A 6157-nucleotide genomic window follows, 5' to 3' on the forward strand; every position below is an offset into this window, starting at 1 on the left:
CTGAAAATTATTTTAAACATGGAAAGGTATCCTTTGTTCATGGATAGGAAGAATTATAACATTTCTATAATACCCAAAGAGATTTACAGATTTATAAAATCAATTCCATTCATAATGGCATAAATAAATCAATCAGTCAATCAATAAATAAAATACATAGGAGTAAATTTAACCAAGGAGGTGAAAGATCTATATACTGAAAATTATTTTAAACATGGAAAGGTATCCTTTGTTCATGGATAGGAAGAATTATAACATTTCTATAATACCCAAAGAGATTTACAGATTTATGCAATCTTTATCAAAATTCCAATCTCATTTTTCAAAGAATTTGAAAAAACATTCTAAAATTTATATAGGACCATAAGAGACCCCAAATAGCCAGAGCAATCTTGAACAGAAAGAACAAAGCTAAAGGAATCACACTTTGACTTCAAACTCTGTTACAAGGCTATAATAATAAAAACAGCATGGTACCAACATAAAAACAGACACATTGACAAATGGAACCAAATAAAGAATCCCAAAATAAACCCATGTATTTATGGTCATTTTTTGATAAAGGTTCCAAGAACACATAATAGAGAATGGACAGTCTACTCAATAAATAATGTGGGAAAACTGAACATCTACAAACAGAAAAATGAAATTGGATCCTTAGTTCACATCATAAATTAATACAAAAATCTACTCAAAATGGATTAAAGACTTAAGTGGAAGACCTAAAACTGTAAAACGGCTAGAAGAAGAGGTAGGAAAAATGCTCTACAATGTTGGTCTGGACAAAGATTTCTCGAATATGAAAAAAAAGCAGAGGCAACAAAAGCAAAAATAAACAAAATGAATAGTATCAAGCTAAAAAGTTTCTGTACAACAAAGGGATCAATTAATAAAGTGAAGAGATACTCCATAATTAGAATAAAATATTTGTACATCATACATTTGATAAGGGGCTAATATCAAAATTATATAAGAAACTCAAATAGTTCAGCAGCAAGAAAATAAACAATTCCATCAAAAAATGGGTAAAGGATCTAAACAGATACTACTCAAAAGAAGACATACAGATGGCCAACCGATATATGAAAAAGTGCTCACCATCACAAATAATCAGAGAAATGCAAATAAAAACCACAATAAAACATTACCTCACACCTGTTAGAATGGTTATTATCAAAAAAACAAAAGATAACGAGTGTTGATGAGTATGTGGAAAGAAGGGAACCCTTGTGCACTGTTGGTAGGAATGTAAATTAATATAGCCATTGTGTAAAATAGTAAAGAGATTCCTCAGAAAACTAAAAACAGAATTACCCTGTGATTCAATAATCCCACTCCTGGGAATATCCAAAGAAATTGGAATCAATATGTCAACAAGATATCTACACTCTTATGTTCATTGAAGCATTATTGACAATAGCTAAGATATGGTAGCATCTCAGGTATTCATCATCAGATGAATCAATACAGAAAACGTGACATATATACACGGTGGAATACCTTATAGCCTTAAAAAGAGGGGAAATTCTGTTATTTGCAGCAACATGGGTAAACCTGGAAGACATTATGCTAAGTGAAATAAGCCAGGCAAAGAAAGACAAGTACTGCATTATCTCACTTAAATGTGGTATCCAAAAAAAGTTGAGCCCATGGAAGTAGAGAGTAGAATGATGAGGCTGGTGGAGGGGAGCTCATGGGGAAAAGGGACATGATGATCAAAGGGTCCAAAGTTTCAGTCAGACAGCATGATTAAGCTTTAGTGATCTGTTGTAAAGAATGGTGGCTATAATAAATAATAATTTGTTGTATATTTCAAAATTGCTAAAAGAGTAGATTTTAATGTTTTCACCACAAATGTTAAGTATGTGAGGTGATATATTTGTTAATTTGCCTGATTTAATCATTTCACATTATAAATATATATATAAACATCACATTGTACCTCATAAATATATATTAATATAATTATCTGTCAATTAAAATAAAATTAAAAATAATAAATAAATATCAATGTAACACAATACATTAACACAATGGAAGAGAAAGCCATATGACTATCTCAAAAACAAGCATAAAAAGCATTTGGCAAAATTCAACACCCATTCATGATTAAAAAACAACTCATTGAATGAACTAAGAATAGAAGGAAATTTTTTCAATCCAATATGAAGAATTTATGAAAAGTCTAATGCTACCATCATACTTTATGATGAAATAATAAGCTCTTTCCCCTAAGATAGGAAACAAGACCAGAATATTTATTCTCATAGCCTCTATTCAGCATTTCACTGAATGTCCAGCCAATGTAACAAAGTAAAAATGTTTAAAAATAAACAAAAGACATTTAAACTAGAAAATAAGTAATACTGTCATTATTCAAAGATGATATGATTGTATATGTAGAGTCTACAAAAATGACTAAGATTAATAAGTGAATTCATCAAGATCACAGAATTCAAGACACATATATACAAATGAATTGTATTTCTATCTACTAATAATAACTAATACCATTAAAAGTAATATCAAAAATTAAATATTACAACTAAGTCCAACAAAAGATGTATACAATCTTTATACTGAAAATAGAAAACATTGCCTAAAGAAATTAATGAAGACCTAAGTATAGGGATAGATTTGCCATAATTATGGGTTGGAAGATTCAATGTTTTTAAGATGTTTATTCTTTCTAAATTACCTTATGCGTTTAACATGATCTATAACAAAATCCCAGCAGATATCTAGTAGTAATTGTTAAGAGGATTCCAAAATTCATATGGAAATGCAAAGTACCTAGAATATCCAAAATCATCTTTTAAAAAATTAAACAGAGTTCAAGTGACATAAACTGATTTCAAAACTTAAAACGCTACAATAATTGAAACTACATGATACTGACGCAAGATAGACAAAGCAACCAATGACTAGAATAAAGAGTCTAGAAGTAGACTCACACATTTCTGGTCAATTGATAAATAAATCAGGAACGGAAAGGCATTTTTTCTTTGACTTATGATGAAACAACTAAAAATATCTATAAGGAAAATATGAAACTAAACTTCCATTTCACATCATACACAAAAATAAATTTGAAATAAGTCATAGACTATCTTGCTTCATTTTGTGCTGCTAAGACAGAATACCCGAGACTGAGTAATTTATAAGTAACAGAAATTTATTTCTTACAGTCCTACAGGGTAGGAAGTTTAAGGTCGAGGGGCCTGCATCTTGTGAGAGCCCTCTCACTGCATCATCCCATGACATAAGGAGAAAGGGCAAGAGAGCACCTATGTGTGCACTCACACAAGAGAAAGGGCTCTTACCAGGAACTCACTCCCTCTATGACAGCATTAATTCATTCATGAGGCCAGAGCCCTCATGAACTAATCATCTCTTAAAGGTCCCACAGCCCAACACCGTGACACTGGGATTAAGTTTCCAACACATGAACTTTGGGGGACATATTCAAATCATAGAATAGTCCTAAATTAAAAACTCAGAAACATAAAACTTCCAAAATAATCCAGACTATATTGTCTTCATAGCCTTAGAGCAAGCTAAGATTTGTTGGTCAGAACACAAAAAAACATAAATCTTAAAGGAAGTAAAATTGATTAATTGGAGAATGCTCATGCAAAGATTCCATTTTAAAAGTGAGTAGATAAGTCACAGACTTGGAAAAATATTCACAAGACATATATAGGACAAAACATTTATGTATAGAATATATAAAATCTCTGCAATAAACAATAAAATGTTGATTAACTCAGGTTTTTTTAAATAAATGGATAAAGTATTTCAATAAATAATTCCCCAAATAAGATATTCCAATGGAAAACAGCACATGAAAAGGGACAAAGGATTACACCATTTGTAATCAGGGAAATACAAATTAAAACAAGAAGCAAAAGGAGATCTTTTCACATTTGCTAGAATGGCAAAGTCAGAGAATTATTGCTTGGGAAAGGTGGTTGAAATTGACTGGAAAAGGGACATGACGGAATTTTCTGAGATTATGAAAATGTTCCACATGTTATTTTGTTTTAACACCAGTGCACAAAATAGTCAAAACGCATCAAATTGAACACTTAAGATTTGTGAATTTTATTGTATGCTAATTATGTAGCAATTATGTATCAATTAAAAAGACACTAAATTCACTTTATCTTCAAACCTGATTTTTACTCTATCGTTTTCTTTCTCAGTAAATGACAGCATAGTCAAACTACCGCTTCAGCTAAAAACTGAGGAGTTATTAATATCTCAGAATCTACCCTCTAAAACCCCATTTCCTATCATTGACTCTTCAATTTATCTTATGTAATAAATACCTCTCAAATCTATCTGCATCTTTCCATCAGACTGCCAGCACCTTTTCCCAAATTATCACCAAAATGTATTTGGACTAGTAGCCTCCTAACTGGTCCCTCTGCCTCCACTTTTGCCTTTTTGCAAAAAAGGCAAATCTACTCTCTACAATTTATGTAGGATGATATTTAATAAATACAAATGTAAGGAAACTTTTAGGAGTTTTACATTTATCTTATAAAAATAGAATATTTAATATTTTCAACAAAGCCATATATATCTAGAGATTATAATTTGTGCCATAATACTCACCTCTATGAAAGTCAAGTAATAGCCTGGCCTCTCACATATATAATAAAAAAAATTCAGTAATACCAACAATTAAGTGACTTCTAACAATTTGTAAGGAACTGTACTAGGTGGTTATATACATAATCCCTAATTTTATCAACCTCCGATGAAGAAAGAGAAGTTTAGATAGGTTAGCTTCCAGAAGGTTAAGTTCATTTGTGGTGAAGCTGGAATTTAAATTCAAGTCTGTCTGGCTCCAAAGTCTGTCTTCTGAATTTTAATGATGTTACTGAAAATTTTGTTCATGGATCTTTGGCTGCATATAGCCGTGATTTATATGACTGAGTATGATAATTACAGGAATTGAACTACCTAGGTCAATACCAACTATTTTTTCTTATGATTCTTAGTGATCAGTTCCCAATAAATAACATTTGCATAGAAACTTCCCAATAATAGAGTTTGCAGGTGGGTCAATTTATGTTTCCTTTTATAAATCATCTTAATAATAGAAAAAGTAATATAAGGAAGTAGCCAAAAGACAGAGGAGGCCATATAATTCATCAGAAGACCTCAAAGGAGTATTTTCTAAAGTCAAGAAAATGACTGTGAGAGTAGTACTAACTTTCAATTTCTGGTAATCAAGAAGGTTGGTGAACCACGACAGCCTTAAGTTGTTGCATTTCATGTTGTGGCCAAGAAAAATAGTCAACCAAGAAACACTGGGTGCATAGGCTACTGTTAGGAAGGTGGTGATTCAGTGGGTTCATGTGCAAACATTGGAGAGAAATTTAAAATATAATGTATGTAAATATATGAGTTGATACAATTTCCCTCTGGCAGACATATAGCCTGTAATACAGCCTATATAATCATGTATCTCTAGAGGTCCTGACTAGTTGATTCTTTGCTGGGTAGAGTCACAATGAATTAATAGATGTCTATTGGCACTAAGGGCTTTACTAACTTCTTCCTTCTTACAACACATTCAGCTGTGTTATCAAAATCTCATTCTGATTTTCACTAAAAGTATCCTTGGAAGGGTTTTACAACATAAATGAGGAAATATGAACATTTTTTTTCATGAAAAACTGTAATGTAAGTGAATATTATACTTTTGTTCAAACCTGAGGTCCTATTCCCAACTGAAGAATCCAAAGACCAGGATTCACTAATTGCACTGTAGTGTGGAAATACATTTCATTAACAAAATGTAAAAATGTTTTACATTTGTACTTCAATGGTTTCATGAATCTAGAGATAGTTTCTCCTTAAGGTATAAGTGTGTTAGTATACACAAATATTATTAAGATTGAATAATTTCTTCTCCAATTTGTAACAAAATATATATACACACAGAGTCAAAGGAGAGTCTATTTCTCTCTCTCTCCCCACTTACACCAAGGAATGCCATGTGAGGACACAGCAAGAAGGTGGCCACCTACAAGCTAGGAAGAGAGCCCTCATCAAAAACTGGATAGCTACATGCAGAAGACTGAAACTAGACCCCCACCTCTCACCTCTCACAAAAATCAATTCAAGATGGATAACAGACCTA

Source organism: Propithecus coquereli, unplaced genomic scaffold, assembly GCF_000956105.1.
Source record: "Propithecus coquereli isolate 6110/MARCELLA unplaced genomic scaffold, Pcoq_1.0 Scaffold7, whole genome shotgun sequence".
Taxonomy (NCBI): domain Eukaryota; kingdom Metazoa; phylum Chordata; class Mammalia; order Primates; family Indriidae; genus Propithecus; species Propithecus coquereli.